Source organism: Hetaerina americana, unplaced genomic scaffold, assembly GCF_022747635.1.
Source record: "Hetaerina americana unplaced genomic scaffold, ioHetAmer1.1.p SCAF_4, whole genome shotgun sequence".
Classification (NCBI taxonomy): domain Eukaryota; kingdom Metazoa; phylum Arthropoda; class Insecta; order Odonata; family Calopterygidae; genus Hetaerina; species Hetaerina americana.
This window is the reverse complement of record NW_027286985.1, coordinates 1,082,015-1,101,837: the sequence shown is the minus strand read 5'-3', so window position 1 is coordinate 1,101,837 and position 19,823 is coordinate 1,082,015. Positions and strand designations below refer to the sequence as shown.

At 40.4% G+C, this 19,823-nt stretch overlaps 2 protein-coding genes across 4 annotated transcripts in view; one reads left to right on the top strand and one right to left on the bottom strand.

Moving 5' to 3' along the window:
* DNAlig3 (DNA ligase 3) overlaps positions 1 to 19,823 on the bottom strand; it is a 202,975-nt gene that overhangs the window by 157,501 nt on the left and 25,651 nt on the right. The window contains exon 3 of one of the 2 annotated variants that reach the window (XM_071589614.1): positions 14,219 to 14,285. The exons of the other annotated variant lie outside the window; for it this stretch is intronic. The gene's annotated coding sequence lies outside the window, so the exon portion shown is untranslated. The remainder of the gene's footprint in view (positions 1 to 14,218; positions 14,286 to 19,823) is intronic. 2 annotated transcript variants of the gene reach the window in all.
* CNMa (CNMamide) overlaps positions 1 to 19,823 on the top strand; it is an 88,093-nt gene that overhangs the window by 59,295 nt on the left and 8,975 nt on the right. The window lies entirely within an intron of this gene.

The window sequence follows — 19,823 nt, the reverse complement described above, 5'->3', positions numbered from 1 at the left end:
GGCACTCGGGACCACTAGCAGTGCAGTATGGGAGGAAGTGCTCCGATCACGTGGCAACTGTCCCGGAGAGGCGGGCGGGCGGGCGTGAGGGGGGTGGGGGAGGAGGGGGAGCGGGTGGAAAGGGGAGGGAACTGCCTTTGGGTGGGGGGTGAGCGTAAACAGTTTCACGGCGATTTCTATGGATCCCTATTCCTCATCTCTCCGCAGCCATTCTATTTTTCGGTGAGCTGGCCGGAACAAAAACGATGCGAAGAGGAAAAAAAGAATACTTAGGGACGTAATTAGAGCTCATCTCTTTAGACTGGAAGGGGTGGGCGGGAGAGGAGAGAACCACGTCTGGGGGGAGGGGAGGGAGGGGTAGGCGGGCGGTGACGTCTGAGCACCCTGGGCGCAACGAGGCAATCGCCGGAACGAGGTGGGCGAAATGAGAGGAAAATAATAATTATGATAATAATAATAATACGCGAATTTCAAAACTCTATACCTCCACCTACAATGGAGTTCGGAGGGGGGGGGGAAGACGAGGGTGAAGGTGGCAAAAACGATTCTATTAGTGCAACGACGAAAACGTGATAATCGCTCGAATGATCTCTTACGTGCGCACAATACTTGATCGAAATAGAAAATAGAGTTACCGGATAAGAGAAATGAGAAACAGAAAGGAAAAAATATCTCGAGTCAAATTCAAATAAAGTTCCTTTGAGAAATGAAAAGTTCAAATGGTGTACTTAATTCACTGAATGTATGAATACTTGACAACTAACCCTTAGATTATGGGCAAAAGATTTGGCGTCAAAGTCGGGGAGGGTGTACAGAGCTCACAATATTTTGACATTATCCATCAATCAATCAACGAGAAAACTCTGACAAATATATCCGCATTCATATGAATCATTTCCTTTTTCCCCGACTCCATTATATTCATTGAGGCATTTTTTCCACAGGGAACACGATCACACCACATGCCTTATGGGGCGTTCAAATAAAGAATACCTCCACGCACAAAGAGGCATCTCTTTTTCATCAGTCTCAAGTTCCATTCATAGGAGGGTATATTTATGAGAAAATTACCATTGGGAGGAAGAATGGAGTTGACCACGCACGTGCTCAATTGCCACCGAATCCTCCCTTCATAATTGTATTTCCGTCATGGTCACCATACACAGGCCAATATGTTAGCAACTATGATTATGCATATGATAATTGGACGAAATAATCAGCAAAAACAGAAAGCGTTACGGAATCCAAAATTAGAGAGAGAGGTACGAAAATTCGTAGACTGGAAGGGCAAACATATAAATACTACGAGAAAATAGGAGAATATAATGCGAGAGGTAATATTCAAAACTTTCAATTTAAAGCTTAGTATTACGAATTTTGAGAGCCGAGGACATTTATCTCCCTCGTCAGTTTCTTGAGAGATTTCAATTATAATTACCCTCAAAACCGTCATTTTTTCCTTTTTTGACTTTCATGGAGATCGCATCAACGCAATGCGTAATGATTATTTTATGGAATTCTATCTGAATTTTTTAATTAGAGTTCATCCTTAAGATTGGAATTAGGTCCTTTGCAGCAAAATGGAAGCGTTGAGAGAATAGAGAACAGCTCCCATTGGACGGAGACAGAATGATGACGCCAAAGTACAAGGATCCACTTTAATCCCTCACCAACCATATCCATCTCCAACGGAATGAAAGAAATCATCGTCGGGTCATAAACCAAGCTATTCGCCAACTTCAGCTCCAGAATTCCTCCTTTCCCATCGAGGCGAATCGCCCCGACAATAATTACAAGTGAAGACTCGAGAAACGTGAAAAGGTAGATAGTAACCTTAATTCATAAATCTAGGCGTACGTATGTGTGGTACTAAGCTTGCATCATGCCATTTCAGACATTTTCAATTTAATTCTTGTGAAATTGAAACACACTTTCGTTCCTCTAGAATTTCTAGCTCTTTCGTTGCCATCTTAAAACAGCAAGATAAATCCCTAAGCATATTGCGGAGGGATATGTAACTTTTTCAATAATTAGAAAATGAACGAAACATCTAAATTCACAGTAAATTTTATGAATTCTAATATGCTTTTCATTATTATTTAGTATATTTAAATATTTGACGAAAGTTCGCCAAGAAAGGAGCAACCGGTTAGCCTTGTCTCAGGTTAAATGAAAACTGGCAGAAAGATGGTGCCCGAGACCAAAGAGCCAATGAGGCCCCACATTTACCGTTCCCGAAATTACTGTTTAATGAACTGACACTCGGATGCAACAGCATGAAAGACCACAGATGCTCAGTTTGCTGTTACACATGCTTCGCAATCACCTGACTTTATAGAATTGAAGGTTGACGGAATTCGCAATGCTGATTGTTCGCATCACAGCGAAATACTGCGATAAGTATATGTCAATAATTTGTACACGAAGAGATAAGAAAGCGAAAAGACGCGAAGAGAATTACCTTCCACAGATATAAAAAAATACATATTGCTCATAAAACGATTTCAATAAAAAAATTAATTTTCATAGCACAATGGGAAACGATAGAAATTAAGCGGGGAAAAAGTGAGACAAACTAACTTATCTGAAAGTATGATCCAAAAACTAGCGTTACCATCTTTAAAACTTGCGTTGGCACTCAGTACATTGGCTGTTGAAGAGAGCGCCCATCTTAAGGGCAGTTATTTATTACACAAATACTCGAAGATTTGTTTGTTTACGCAATTGATCGTATATACCCAAAAATGAGATGATTCACTGACCATATTTCGAGGGTCGTTCCATCCTCTCAATTCCCATCAAAATATTAGACATAATCTCATTATCACAAATATAACACTCCCCTAGTCTGAAGAACTTTATTTCAACGAGTTGTATCCAATATGAAGAAGCAAAATATACTCCTGACGTGATGTTATGAATATTATGAAAATAAAATGACCTTGCATAACCTTGATCTACTCCAACGGGAATAAATTGAGGAAACAAGACACATAGCAAATCGACGTTAGAAATACCATGGTAATCTCAGTTTGGAATTTTATTTTGCAATACGAGTCTTTTTAGATCAATTGCTGCCAGCGTATGCACCGCGAAATTTGCCTCCGACGGGCGGAGCCTTCTCATGGGACGCGACGTTTGACCGAGCAAGAAGGCGCGCAGGCCGAGTCGGCGCCCCCCGTTCGAGGGGGTGAATGACAGACGACGAGCGAGAAGGCGAAAGATATCTCCCCGCGCCAAGGATACGTAGCGAGGTGAATTGCTCCTCGCATGTCAGTCATTGCTGGCACGGAATTCGTTCCATCACACTCAGACTTTAGCAGTAACTGGTTTCAAAGGCTATAAGAGAAATCTAATACCGAGGGAATAAGGCAGATTTATAATAATTCATACACCACTTGTTCGGTCGTGATTTCCATTTCTGCTCATTGAAGTAAACAATTTAGAAACTTCCAATTTGGACCAAAAAAGTGCATCCTACGACGAAAAAATAAGTACTTACCAAAACGAAATACACTGTATCTACTCTTGTCAAGTCAACGCTGCTTTCGCAATCGATGACCCCGAAGATGATAATTGAAACGACGAAATATTTTGATGATATTCGCTCGCAAATGTTATTACAGTGAAACCACTACAAATAAATAAAAATTGAAACATACTCATGATATAAGAAACGCTGAATGAATTGTACAAATTATCTTTCAAAAGGCTTTTCGAATATAACAGTTCCACTTCAGTACACTAGATTATCTCCATATTTAACACTTCGTGAAAATCCGTGAGTTTCCAACCCACTCTGATAACTTAAAGTAAGTTGGCAAAGAGACGTGAACATACAACAATAGAAGAACCTCCCCCATTAAGTTAAATGAGTTCTCTCCCATTCACTTTTCACCTTAGTCGGTTGATATTTTCCGACTTCAAGAAAATACCGAGAAGAGCTGTTGTTCACAAATAACGAGAATCGTAAATGTATAGAGATCTCATTTATTAACTGAAATACACAAATGCCTTTATCTCATTACATGAGTTTAAGATAGGCATGCTAAGAACCGGCAGTATGAATGGAAGTAAATAGATCGAGGGGCCATTTTAAAAGGACCAAGCTTTAAGTTACGAATACGCAAGGAATCTTCTCCGTCGATGGAGACATTTCAGAATTAGTGTAAGACGTTTGGGATGACGATTGATCATAAGAGATCATAATCATTACGATAAATTGAACAGTTCTTGCACCTGGTGAAGCAATTCAGAAACAAGAAAAATACTACATATATTCGAAGAACGAATTTCCCTCAGGAGAGATGCAAAGCAAAGAGGAGGAAGTCTCTTTTCTTGGTCACAGACATTTCCCGGTAAGAAAGCAAGGATAAGAGCAGTGGACACGGTAATGAAGAAGTGATGCGGGATAGTTCCGATATTCTGGTAGTTGAGCTAAAAGGATGAGCGCCGATTGAAAGCTTTAGAGATTTGGATTAGGAGAAGGAAGGCAAAAATAATAATAGCGGAATGATAACATTTATTAGTCTCATCACTGGTCGTTCAATCCCAACATTGGTTGAACACTGCAGCCCTCCAACCTACCCTCCATCTGATGCTCGTCATTGGCTTACTTCCTGGTATCTTTTGGAATGTGCTTTCTTCTTTATTCGTCCCATCCCTTGCCCTTCCTCTATTTTGGAATTTTCCCTCTATTTTTCCTTCTACATATTATATTCTTCATGAATCCATTGGGCCTCAAGGTGGTGCCAATCCATCTGGTTCTTCTTTTATCTATGGTGTTCCACAAGGTCCGTTCTTCGTCTATTCTTCTGTACACTTCATTTCTTACTTTGTCCATCCATTTGATTTTAAGCATCCTCCTCCAGCACCAGGTATCGAAATCTTCTAGTCTTTTCTGGTCTACTTTTCTGATGGTCCATATTTCCGATCAATAGAGTGCCACGCTCCATACGAATGTTATCACGTATTGTTTCCTCGTCTGTAGTTCTATCTTCTTTGAACACAGTGGTTGTCTTTCCATTGTGAATACTCTCTTAGTTTGAGCTATTCTTCGCTTGATGTCTGTAGTACTCCTGCCGTCCCATGTGATGGTACTTCCGAGATAGGCGAAGGAATCCACTTGTTCTAATTGTTATCCTTTCGGTGTGACTACTGTATTCCTCTTATTTCCACCACATGCTAGGATTTAACATTTACAATTTGTTAGTCTCATTCTTCCGTTTAACTTACTGTGAATGCTTTAATCTAAATCACGATTGTAGATCAAATGGAAGGAAAGAAAAGTATAAGTTATTGAACAACTATACTAAATTATTTAATATTAAAGTAAAACATTCAAGACTGGTTAATTTTTAACACTGAGTAATAACGACAATACTATATTCTAAAATTCTTCCATTCATTTTAAAGTTTCTTCCGCTGTAAAAATCATACTTGAACGTATTTTCCGAAAAAATTACAAATCAAAGTTCTTCCCAATGGATGATATCCGAATCAATGGAGTGAGAGGGTCGGAGAGCCTCGCGAGCCTGAAGGGTGATTCTGCAAACGCGGAGAAAATACGAAATGTCACCTATTCGATTAAAAATGGCACGATTTCACTAAATTCACCGATTGGACCACCGATATCCATTATGAAATACAAAGATTTTGGGTCTGCCTCTCCCCAGAAGTCTTCAGAAAATCATTAATTCAAAATCGGGAGGGGAAAAATGTATATTAAGTGAAAATTTTCACTTAAAATAGTATTAAAGGGCGCAAAGAGGCAAAGTACATCACCTCGCTTCAAGGCAGTCATGCGATACAATGACGAGAAAGTGATCTAACAACATATTGGGAAGTTGGCAAAATTAGGGACATAAAAATTAAACCCGATCAATGGCAAAAGGCACAAGATAGACGGATTGAAAAATATCACCGGCAAAATAAGTCGGGTTTCAAACCAAATACAGTATATCATTCAAAAATCCAATAGCCGCGTGATTGGAACTGCTACGCCATTTTGATAGACAGGCCAATATTTTTTATTTATGACTTGTTCCGTGCGGCTGTTCACATTCGCTCGTTTGGATTACGCCCGAAAAAAACGAGTAATCAAGATCACGAGACGAGAAATCAACGTCTGGATTCACAAGTGTCACGAATTGCAGAAGGATTTATCAAAAACAGGTCAACGAGATACGAAAATCACTGCAAACATGAAGAGTCTCACATCCACGCCAAAGAGAGACGTCAAAACACGACGAGATTCAGGAAATTACGACGCACCACGCAATCAACTCATAAAGACCTCATAACGGCTCTCGTAATGTTATATGGTCACCGGCAGGTAGGCTTCCTCCGTAATTTCGGAGAAAATAGTGTGCTACCCTCTATAAAGCTACCAATGATGGAAGGAAGAACGGTCATGGAGCTGGAAGCTCGTCAATTCTCAACGAAAGACGAAAGTAAGACGTTAATTCACTCGATGCACATGGATGAATCGACATCTCTCGCAACATCCCAACTCCAAACATTCATAGTCTTAAGAGCGAACAAATATTTTCGCGCGTCGCATATTTATTCCATTAAGATTTCAATATTACTAATTGTTCGTAATAAAATTAATCAAATCAAATTCACTGATGTAAATCGTTTAAAGTTAGAAAATGAAAGTTGAATCAAGTATAGATTGAAGAGCACAGCGCCATTATTTGAATTACTTCAAAGAGGATGCTGTTCGCCGTATCGGGTTTATTATAACGCACATCCGTTTGCACCAGTGAAACTGCAACTGCAGGGCTGGTATCAAGGCAAGGTAACCGTGCGATAGTCACCCGATAAATTAATTAGATGTGCCTAGGCGTTTGTTACGAATCATAAAGATACAGAGTATGAATGATTTCACGGGTGAATCATCTTTCTCTACTATTTCTGCGAGAGATACGAGTTTTAAAACGAGTGATATTCTAATAACGGTCCCAGCTAATTACGTGATATTGCTTTAATGAACAAGTTTTTAGGGAACAATGTCCACCAATGCCACATATGAAATCAAATAAATCAGGTAAACTACAAAATATACACTCCCGCGACTATTAATCAACGAATTAATGGAACGACGCGATAGCGGTTATTTGCTTAAAAAGGACAAAAATGGCTTCATTAAATTTCATATAATTGAAACATTAACGAAATCCAGAACAGAGAGACGCTTACATGAACGAAGCTAAAATAATGGAGGTGAAAGCTAAAGAGATGCGAGACTGTTGATGATTCACGAAAGTTGTTGAAGCATACATGTATATGCTGCACGTCGAAGGATTCTCAGCGTCAGGTGGAAGGAAAATATCGATAATTACTCATCTTAGCTTTTTGCTCACATAATAAAAGAGCCCAGCATTCACAATTACCTAATCTTATGCAAATTTGATTATATACACAGAAATACGAAGCACACAATGTTTTGGAAGCCCGATGAAGACCACGTATGCTTCGATTCTTCTGAAGAGGTTCTCCACAGAATTTTCTCTACAATACGAGGGTAAGGTGAAAAGTTCTCGGTCTGACAATGAAAGACGGCGATTTTCAGTTGAAATATGATTTCATTTTCCTACATACTCTCCCTTGACTTCGACACACTTGATCCAGCGTTTATTCAATATCAATATTCCTTCCCGGAAGTAAGTCTGGAAGGCTGTGAAAATATCCATCTACGGCCCTCTTCTTCAACTTCTTCATTGGACACGGAGCGCTTCCCAGAAACAAATGCCTTCATGTTTGGGAGCAGATGGAGTCAGATCAGACGGAAGTCTGAGGGGGCTAAATCAGGAGAACACGGGGGGTGGCCGAGGAAATCTCACCCCTAATCCCGTAGTTTGTCCATCGCCAACGCACATTTGTGAGCAGGTCCGTTGTCCTGGTGAAAGAGGTGACCTTTTTTTTTCCTCAAACCACAGCTCTTCTCGCAAATTTCGGCATTCATCTGGTCAAGAAGGTTGGAGTACTATTTGCCTGTAATAGTTCTGCCTTCTTTAAGGAAATAAATGGACAGGATCCCCATCGCACCCAAAAACACCCCGGCCATGACCTTTCCGGCAGATGCGGTCGAATTCTCGCTTTCTTCGGCGCTGAACCATCGGCTACCACCCACTGCTCCTTCGACTGCTGTTTCGTTTCTGGCGAGTAGTGGTGGACCCATTTCTCATCCATGGCGACAAATCTCCGCACAAAATCGTTCGGTTCCTTCTTGAATCGGTCCAAACATTGCCGCGAAAATCGTTCGCGCATTTGCTTTCGATTGGCATTCAGGAGATGCGGCAATGACCTACGGTCATGTGAAAAACAATTAGTTTATACGTCCATTAATCGTACCGACAACGAGAATGAAAGCTTTGCCAATTTATCCATTGTTTCCTACCATGTAATCAGAGCCATTTATTTCTCTACCAGTGAACTTAACGTAGGACAATTTTCATTAAATCGACGATCCACTACTGCCATCCCATCAAAAGACCTGATGGAATCAAAAGATGTCTTCTGGAAAAAAAAACAAATTCAGGCGCCAAAATCAACGCTCAAAACTAACAGTTGACACAATATTAAGAACATGTTTACATCAATATATCATTTTCCTCCGTGATAAGACATTCGAGTCGAAGGTCCACTAGTATTCAAAATGTGTCTAATTGCACAATTGAAATTAAATGATTTTTTTCCAGCTATGCTGAGAGTAATTAAGGTGTGTTTCAGATTCATATGATGACCTGAAGCACGCCTCCTTCTACGACTAACGTTCTCTATCATCCTCACGTAGGCCAGATTAGTCCGATGTGCGTGCGATTACCAAACCCAAATATTGTGGGCTCTCGAAAGAACGCAATATATACCTCTACCCGTGGGGTGCTTGGTGATCTGAGTTAATTTTAAGAGCCTGATGTTCCTACATTCGCTCCATCATACATAGAGGTAACATTATTATTACGCAATTTCACAACTCTGAACGTAAGTCACTTATTTTCAGGTGAGTTGCTGTAATAGAACCTTAGAACTTGGCATCTAAACGTTAATTTGCAAGCCGCCACAGGGGGAGGGAGGAGCGAGACATCAACCATAAAATGAAACTCGTGACTAGATTGAGGAACGGAGAAGATCACATTTAGGGAGCTGAGATCGAGAGATAATTGAATCAAGTAAATGAAAAGGTGCTTAGCTTTCAAGTAGTTTCAATGATTTACTCACTTTTCTGTTACGGCAATGATTGTGAATTGTGCACGATAAATGGGCGAGAGAAAAAAAGAAAGTTATTCGTTACTTGACATGATATAAATGTACCTAGAGTACACAAGAAGACGATTTACCCTCGTCAAAGAACAATTCGTACACATACATATACACAACACAATGTATGTCGTGTATCTAAACATTAAACGAACACTTACTAACATTCCTTGTTGTGCAGCGGATAACCTGAGGTTTATTTATTATTCCGCTAAAAGATATTTTCGTCAGCGGTCACCTAGTGTTAGAAATCCTCTCCGTAAAACCATCACCCAATCAAATGATTCAACAAGCCAAGCAACCGACCATTACCCAAAGAACAATTAAACAGGGTAGCGCAATACGATCAAGCGATACAACTGTCATTTTAATTGGGGTGTTCACCTCTTATCCTGGGTAATATTAGCATTATTTTTGGTGATCAGATATCGGAAGGTTTTTGACGTTGCCACTGAAAAACTTTAAGACTTCAGAGCTGCAGATCGCTCATCAGAAGATTGCCATCGGTAAGTTGCAGAGGACATAAAATAACGTAACAAATGGACTAAAAGCGCGGAAACGAAAATAAACACAAAAATCGAAACCTTTGAAGTCTTAGAACACTCCCCAAATCAATCCGGGAAGGCTAGGTGTGAAGGGAAGGTCCTAATTTCGAATGTTCATGTTTGTTTGTTTGTTTGAGAGAGGGAGAGAATGGAACTGCGCGGGACGATACGCAAACTGGAGGGCGCGTGCGAACATACAAACGTCATCCGGCGATTGTTTTCGTGCACGCGGATATGAACGGTAAACAGTCAGACGTGAAGAACTTCTCCTGCAGCACACCCACACCGCACTTCAACGTGCTCCCACCGTGCATCGGCCAGGGCGGAGGAAAACGTCTTTTCAACTCCTCGATATGATTCACCAAACTTCGATCAATAAATGAAAATCCAACCCCAAAAGAGGATGATGCGAACTGTAAAAACAAAGGCACTGACCAAAAAAATTTTAATAAGAAGAGTTATTCCATTCGAAATTGGACTGGCATCGTTCTCTAGATGACTAACTATTGATCAATAGAATCAGGATCAGTGATGAAGATGTCACGAGGAAGTTAAGCGAACGAAGCCCATTAAATATGAAAAGCCGTTCATTTTTAGGCCTCATTTATGCACACCCTGGAATTTTTCTTGCTCTTTCCAAGCACGCTACTTTCACGTTTATGAAAACCGCGCATCGGTCCCCACGTTGCCATAAACATTCTCATTCTAACAAAAGGAGATTCGAAAACCTGCCACCCGAAATGGTCGACATTTTCCCTCGGGCCGATTTGATTGGCTTCAGCGTGTTTCACGTGCCACTTCATTCCTCTTTCCCGCTCTCCATTCGCATTTCCAAGTTAAAAAATAACAAAGGGCAATCATGGAATACCCTCCATTTCGCCCGCAACAGAGACGCCCGTTAGCGTAGGTGAGCAGGGGGCGTTCGTTATTCTAGATATTGCGCCGCTCTTCAGCTCGTGCGACCGAGGGCGACTTGACAACGAAAGTTCCACTTTTATTTATTACACATACGGGATGAAACGTCGGAGGGGAAAATTTATGGTTGCAATTGAAAAGCTTGCCGATCTAACACGCAGAAAAGGGATGAGGTATGCTCCCTCCGATTATTATTTTTCTAAGGGTTCTTTTCCTAATTGAGGGAAGGGGAAGGTGGCCGGGCAAAACCTTTTCCGCTGAATCCATGAGTGCATTTCAAGGGAAAAATTGAGAACCGCCGCACTCATAACGTTTATAACCTTTCATTATATCCTGCTCGCAAGTTACTTATGCCTCGCAGGACAATTCGGCTTACTGGAGAGCCTTTACTGTTGAATATGACTGCTATCGAAAACAAATGCACGAATGTCGTACCTGCTAGATTCGATTACGGACAAAATTACCAAACGATACCCGCACGACTTGCAGTTGAGAATTCGCATTGCGAGAAATACGTGGTCTATCCAATAAATACGCGAACTGGTGCAATCTGACGGCCATGACGCGGACCCGCCCACCAACGGCACTAGTGGGCTGATACCCAATGAGCCGTCTGTGCTACTGGCGGATTGTCGAGCTGTGAGTATGGTGCTCGTTATCTTAGTTTATGTTGTCCTTGTTTTTAGTGTTTGCCGAAAGTGGCAATTGACGTAATCACGGAGCAACGAATCAACATCAAGTTTTTTCGTGAAGTGCGGTGAAATTTATCAAGAAATAACTGAAATGTTGACCGCTGTTTACGGCGATAATGCTCTGAAGAAAACATCCATTTTCAAGTGGACTAAGCGTTTTAAAGATGGCCGACAAAGACGCCACGGATGATGTAAGGCCGGGACGACGACCTCCAACCACCTGAGTTGACAACAACATTGATCGTGTGCGGTCCATTGTCCTTACCGATCGTCGAAAAACTGTCCAAATAATAGCTGATGAACTGAATTTAGGAGAATCAACAGTGCCCACACTATTTAAACCGGACATGGTGGATGGATCCTTCCCCATGACAATGCACCTGCACAGCATTCAGCATTGATTGTTCGCCAGTTTCTGGCAAAAAAAATCAATCGCCAGCTTAGATCATCTTCCTTAATCACCAGATCTCGCCCCCTGCAACTTTTTTCCTATTCCCAAAATGCACAAATGTGATTATGGGACATCACTGGGAAGATGTGGACACAATAAAGCAAGAAACGACGAGAAAACTAAAGAGCCCAACTGCCGAGGACTTCCAAGGGTGCTTTAAACAGTGGAATTCAAGAAAATGGAATAAGTGTATTGCAACGAATGGAGAGTACTTTGAAGGGGACCAAATCGATGTAGACTAAATTTTGCAAAATAAAGTTTTTATGGCCTCAGTTCGCGTATTTATTGGATAGGGTAGTAAACGGGATAAGCGGAGTTCTTCTTCTTGCCGCCATCGTCAAAGAATACATCAGAACTCTTGAGTGAGTATCGAGGAATCTGTCCGAATGAAGGGTCGGGCAGTCAGTCTCATGTAAATATCACCATATTGGACTGAATGTCTCGCAGTAGACTTCTCTCGCAGTTTTGACCAAGGGCGACACCTATGCTCGGCCTTGACTACAGATCAGGAGGTTAAATAGTTAGCTCAGGATAGTTAAATATTCACTCAAGGGTGAAAAAATGAACACAAATTCCTTCGCTTCATTCCTCGATTCGGAGAGGTGTACATTTCACATTCCTAAAAAAAAACAACAATTACGTATTAATGAAAGAAAAAAATTATAGTTCTTGGACTACACCAGCGATTTTTCATTAAGTGTGATCGTTACTTGATGGTAGGCATAGCAGTTTCGAACCGACAGTAAATAAAACCACACATACGAAATATGATTCCTTTGAGGATATTAGGCATCATATTTTCAGTCGCGAGTGGCAATGAATGTAAAAATATTGGCCCATTTTGTTTCAGATACTGGCTTTTGTGTTCTCCCGTCAAAACTTGGGTCAATCCGTATAGCATATAGGCGTCCGCCCCTAAAGGCTCATCCGATTCCACTTTAAAACCCCGTCCCGGGGACGCAGTTTGCATTGCTATGTGATATATGAGGTTTCGAATTGGGTTCAAGGAGCTCTAATACTAACTCAGCCGTCGTCGAAGGACCTCCAGAATCTTATTTACCATTCCAAAATGCCAGCAAAGCGTTAACAAAGCTGCCGATGTGTAAGGAACCAAATGAATGTCGGATGTTCTCATCACATTCAATATTTCCGTCAAAAAAGGATTAAAACTTGCACATCGTACTTTGGAAAATACGTCGAGAGGAAAACAAATAGAGGTAATACATGAAGGGACCTGTTGAGTACAGATCGAGTGCTTCTTACACAGCTTCCGGAAAAATTTGCCGTAGGACGGCCGTTAAACAGCGTCTTTCCAACCTCCTGCTTTCCCTCGCGAACTCCGTCGCAATGAGGTGAAGCTCGTGGAATATTAACGACGTGATTGCCCTCGACAAAGGCTATTGCACCGATTGTGACATTGATATCGGTATGCCAAGGGTCAAAATTTCCATTATATTTGTCGCCGCGAGCTAATTTAATCAGATAGCATCTCGATGGGGAGATAAACAAATAAAGGATCATCACACAAAACAACCAATTAAAACGATATATGGACTCATTCACGAGTCAAGCAACATGCAATTGAACACTTGAGCGCATGCCTTATAGGGGGGGGGGGACAACGTTCGGATTTATTTTGAACAGAGGTCGGAATAGTAGTGGCCGTCACCCCTTCCAAATATCAACGAAAATCGAAAGCCTCATTCCACTTTATACATATAATTAAACCCCGAAAACTATTATTTCCACTATTTTGCAAGGAAATATGCTTTTAAACCTCCTTTCCTTCTTTCTAGATTTTACACATGTACATAAATTTTATACAATTGAAAAAATATATTTTTAGGATATCCCTCCGAATGTTTAGCATGCTAAAACCATTATTTGTTTGCGTTCCCAGCAGAGAATACGTTTAGGAGTTGATTAAAAATTATCATTTCATTCCATATTTGAACAAGGAGAACAAATTTAACATTAACACATTTTCACATTCGAAACATGTACACCGTAAACGAAGAAAATCCGAAAAAAATAGTATAACGAAATGCAGATTAAGGGAAAAATGAAAAATGTTTTTTTTTCCAGAGTTCAAAACGAAGAGGGTCCCAAGCTCGTATTCGCTTAACGCCAAAATGAACTAAGCTAAACTATATCAGTAAGTTGTTAAATACCTAGTACATTAACATGCGAAATAATATTTAAATAGTTTCCCTATGGAACCAATGCGCATTTTATATAAAAGAAAGATACATGGAAATCAACTAGGAAAATTAAACCAGTTAACTATTGATTCGCTAATATTATGACAACTGTCAACACTGAAGACATTTAAAAAATCTAAGTAAACTTACAGTTTTGACATCTAGCATGATGTTTTTTATTTTCCTCACGCCAACACTTAATGTCAACATCTCCGTCCTGGTAATTGAAAAGAATAATAAATTTCACTAAACACGAATACATTGCCACTGTTTTCCATGACTTCCTTTTCATGCATGACCGAAAAATAAATTCATGGGTGCGTGTTACGAAAAAAAAAACACTTTACATGTATTACGGAAGAATATTAATGAAAATTATGAAATTCAGAACTGCCACATTAAACAGGTAAATATTAGTTAATTAAGTTTTCCTCCGAAAAAAATGAGAATGTCTTTCCCAGTGATTATAGCCTAAAGGAACGGGCGTTACTGCACGGTTTATTAAACGAGAGACCATGTTCTCGAAGCTATAAAAAGGCCTTGGAAAAATGATTACGTAAACGTAGTTCAAAGCATTCAAATAGAAAGATCACTAAATAAACTCGGGAGGGAATGTCAAACCTCAAATGAGAACTTTGGGCATTCCGCTATCGTGTAAATTGGAAAGTGAAACCGTGTGGAAAGCCATGTGTCGTCGAGAACGCGAAGGAAACACCCTGAACGTAATTCGGAATATGTCCTGAGGCTAATTCAGTTCATGAGTCTAATCCCAATTCATTCAAATCTACTTTCACCCACCCACCGCGGCGGCGCTGACTGTGAGGAGTTCGCACGTGTAGCCCTCGGGATATTTTTAACCCTTGACGTCTTAACTCATTCAAAATAATAATTCGGGATTTATTCGGCATTGCTGCAGTAAAGGGAGAAAACCTTTCTTTCTCGATTGAAACACACACAGAAAGCTACGTCAATGCATTAAGAGATAATGAATGCTGCATGTTACAGGGGTGTCTCTGGGATTTTGAGCGAAAGTCAATGCTAAAACATTACGACATTAAAATATTTCTACATTTAATTCAGCGCCTGGAAAAACTTGTCACTTGGAAGCACACTCCAGTCAACCTGGAGGAAAAAGACCAATTTACCAGCAATCACCCATTTTCATAGACTGTAGGCAAATAAGCCGTCATTTTTATTAGAAGTTATATTATTTCAGCAGGCAAAAGATTCTGGGGGATAATCGCGGAAGTCATGAATAAATCGAAATAAAATAGCTCCTCCATTAATCCTCTAATTACATTAAAATTCGACTCTTAGAAGATAAACAAAGTGTTATGAATACTACATCTATTACAATACCTAAGACCATAAAAATAAAAGCATTACTCAAAAAAATAAACAATATCAGAAAATATTTCTACCAACTGATTTCCACTTTGTAAACGAAAAGGTCCGATTCATATGTTTTACGGATGTCTTTTCATTTTTTTTTCAATACTCCTAACCAATAGACGAGAAGTTATTGGAGAAGAAATATTCTTTAAGATTGAATAAGAGTGAGACGGAAGATAATAGCAGTTACGCCAACGTATCGGCAAAAATATCGGTATTACATTGGGGTCGTTATTTATACACATCAATAAGCAATTCAAGAGTTTAAAAGTAAAATGAAGGTATTTTTTGAGCAGTCCCTCGATGACAAATCTAGTACCTCAATGCCTTTTGGCTAAAGGTACAGATTATATTTCCAAAACAATGCCACTATATGAGGCGTCAGATACCTATTGCTCCGTAAGAGGCGTTCATTTGGTTATCACATGAACGAATGCATTACTAATGGGTTTAGAAATAACACCATTTTCACCCCATGCATTATCATATATATTAAGCAAAGAAGCAATCAAAAGACCAAGTCCTACGTGATATAGACTTCCGAGTCCTCGCTGCTGCATAGGTCCCCAATTATGGGTTCTAGCTCAAGTTTTTCTTAACATCTCGCCACAACTGTATGAAAGCGTTGTTCTTCAACCACTATCGACGCTCCAAAGGTTCGCCTTCGCGTATTTCTTGCTTGTACTTATCACACATCGTTACAATCTCAAAAGTATCCATATAAACATAACACAATATAAACCTAACACCACAACATAACATCTTTCTTCCTTCGTTAGTACGAACGTATAGTTCGGTTTATTGACATGGGCACTAAAATTAGAGAGCCACAAATGGTGAAAGTGAGTTACGATGACCGATTGGCCGCGTCTATGATCAAGGATCGGTGATGGAACCTGGCGCCACGACGCAGCGGTCTCTCTCCACAGAGAAGCACAACATATTAATACAAATATATACATATGTATATATATACATATATATATATATATATATATATGTATATATATATATATGTATATATATATGCTTTTGTAGACGTAACACGGAAGTGCCGAATAGTACAATACACACTAACACAATATAGAAACAAAAAAAGAACACTAAATAGAGTGTGAGTGTTCTTCTTTTTTTGTGTTTCTATAATGTGTATTACTGTGTATTGTGTACATATATATATATATATATATATATATATATATATATATATATATACATATACTCATATATACAGAAACATATATAAGGAAAAGGGATAGGAACACGTATAAAGGACGAACACAATAGAGGTGGGGAAGGCGGAATCGAACGGATCACAAGAGTAAAAATATTTCCTCAACCGGGACTCGAACACCGGATCTTTCCACTTGCCGGGCGGATGCTCTTAACCACTTGAGCTATGATATCGAGGATATGTAATTTACCCTGAGATCCGTGGGTCTTATATGTCGCCAAGCGCCCCGATTCTTTAGCCAAGAGATGGCGTCAGGGGGCTGACTGACTGACTGAAAGATTGAGGAAACCACCTCAATTATCATTCCCAAGATTTAAATGATGGACAAAACAGAGATTTTGAGTCCTGGGAACTACGGGGCTCGGCCCAATCGGCCGTGTGTCGTGCCCGGCAGCGGGGGAGGTATGGCTTCCGCGGTCGTCATCCTACGAAACCCTTGGAAGGGAAAACCGGTAGCAGCAGGGTATAAGACGCAGGAGAAGAAGACCACATTAGTTAGAATAGGTACGTGGAATGTTAGGACAGTGATGAGGACAGGGAAATTGGAGAATGTTAAGCAAGAGATGGGAAGGGGGAAAATAGATATTTTAGGTCTATGCGAGGTGAGATGGAAGGATTGCGGGGATTACTGGAGTGATAATTATATCATAATATACAGCGGCGGAAACGAGAGCCAACGAGGGGTTGCCATAGTATTACATCAAGAAGTAGGAATAAGCATAGTCAACATAGAACAGGTAACGGATAGAATATTACTTGTAGAGATAGAAACAGAACCGACGAACTTGGTTATTATTCAGGTATACATGCCACCGAGCAACCATAAGGAAGAAGTGGTCGATAGGATATACTGTACGATCAGTTACAGGGCATAATCGCGTATGTTCCTGCAGGGAAACATTTGATAGTGATGGGGGATTAAAAATGCGACGATAGGCGAAGGAAGAGATGGTGATGAGGTGGGGGACTACGGTTTAGGCACGAGGAATGACCGCGGGGAGAAAGCAGTTGAGTCCTGCAGGAGACATGGGTTAGTTATCACCAATACATGGTTTAGACCCGCAAAATACGCATTTATACATGGAAAATGCATGGTGACTCAGAAAGGTATCAGCTAGATTATGTTCTGGTTAGACACAGGTTTAGGAACAATGTGATAAATTCGCACAGCTTCCCGGGAGCGGATGCGGACTTTGATCACGATTTAGTTGTTATGAAATGTAGCGTCGGTTTCAAAAAGACAAGGCAGGGGCGGCGGGTTAGAAAATGGAATGTAGAAGCATACAATGGATTGAAAAGGAAGGAGTACCAACAGGCTGTAGAAGAAGTTATGGAGGATGGTAAAGAGCTGAGTACTATCAAAGCAAAATGGGAAAGTATCAAGAAAGGGTTATCGAAAGCCGTAAAACACATTATTGGAACCCTTAACGCGTAAAGGAATAGGAAACCATAGATCACGGATGAGATGATTACAAAGATGGATGAGAGGAGAAAATGGAAGAATGTAAATACAGAGATAGGCATAATGAAGTACAAAGAGTTAAACAAAAAATTGAGGCGGGTAATAAATAAGGAAAAGAAGCATGGTGGAAGACGCAGTGTAAGGATATGGAAAGTTCGCAGAGGAAGGGTGAAATTGGTTCGCAGTACAGCAGAGTTAAATCGTTATCGGTAAGTAAGAGAGGAAGGTCTATGCTAACAGTTAGAGATAAGGCGGGTAAGGTAATAGTTGACGCAGGAAAGATCCAGGAGAGATGGAAGGAGTATATAGAAGAACTGTATAGTAAAGAACTTCGACCAACAAAGTTAGAAATTGAAAAAGAATATGAAGTGGAGGAAGATAGCTTAGGTCCAGGCATACTAGACAATGAGATAGAAAGGGCATTAAGGGAGATGAAACTAAATAAGGCCTAAACTAAAAAGATGAGATAGAAGGGGAACTATTGAAAGGTTTGGGAAAATGTGGCAGGAAGAGGCTATATGGGCTGATCCGTAGTATTTATGAGGAAGGAATCTGGCCGGTAGACTTTGTGAGATCAATTTTGGTTCCTATTCCGAAAAAGTTAAAGGCTACATCTTGTGAGGACTAGAGGACAATAAGTTTTATATCCCATGCAACTAAAGTTGTTCCTGGAATCATCAACAGAGGGTTAGAGAGTAGGGCAAATGATTACTTAGGGGATGACCAGTTTGAGTTTAGGAAGGGGAGAGGTACGCGTGATGCCATTGCGGTAATGAGATTATCAATCAAGAGGAATATAGAATACAACCAGGAGGTATATCCCTGTTTCGTAGATTTATAAAAAGCGTTTGATAGAGTGAATTGGGAGAAACTAATATATGCGTATATTGTAGAAAATAGGAATAGATTGGCAGGAAAGGAGGCTAATCCGCGACCTGTATATGTCTCAGACTGCTCAGGTGCGAGTGGGGAACGGGGAGTCCGGATGGGCAGTGTTGGTAAGAGGTGTAAGGCAGGGTTGCCCATTATCACCGCTGCTGTTCAACCTGTATGCAGAGGAAATGATTAAAGAGGCATGGGAAGAACTGGAGGTAGGAATGAAAGTGGGGGGGGGGGGAATTCGTAAAATCAGTTAGGTTTGCTGAGGACCAAGCTTTAGTTTGTCAGTCAGCCATGGGGTTGTAAGCATTGCTGAGTGAATTTGAAATTCAGTGTCACAAGTATGGGATGAGAATCAATATTGATAAAACAAAGGTTATGCGATTTTCAAGAAAGAAAAAGGTTAAGCTAAACCTTTAAATAGGAGGGCAAAAACTAGAACAGGTAGAACAGTTACCGTATCTCGGAAGAGTTTAGGACCAACACGGTCAAAGTAGTAAGGACGTAAGGAGAAGAATTGCGCTAGGCAAAGAGGCTTTTACAAGGAGGAGGGACGTTGAGTAAGGATGTTAGGAAAAGACTCGTAAAAACTTTGATTGGAACGTAGCTATGTACAGCGCGGAAACGTGGTCTTTGAAGCGTGGGGATAGACGTAGACTGGAGGCTTTTGAAATGTGGGTGTGGAGAAGAATGGAGGTGAAATGGACAGAGAATAAAACAAATGAAGAAGTACTTGGCATGGTGGGCGAAGAGAGGAGTTTGTTGGGAGCAATCCTATGGAGGCAGGA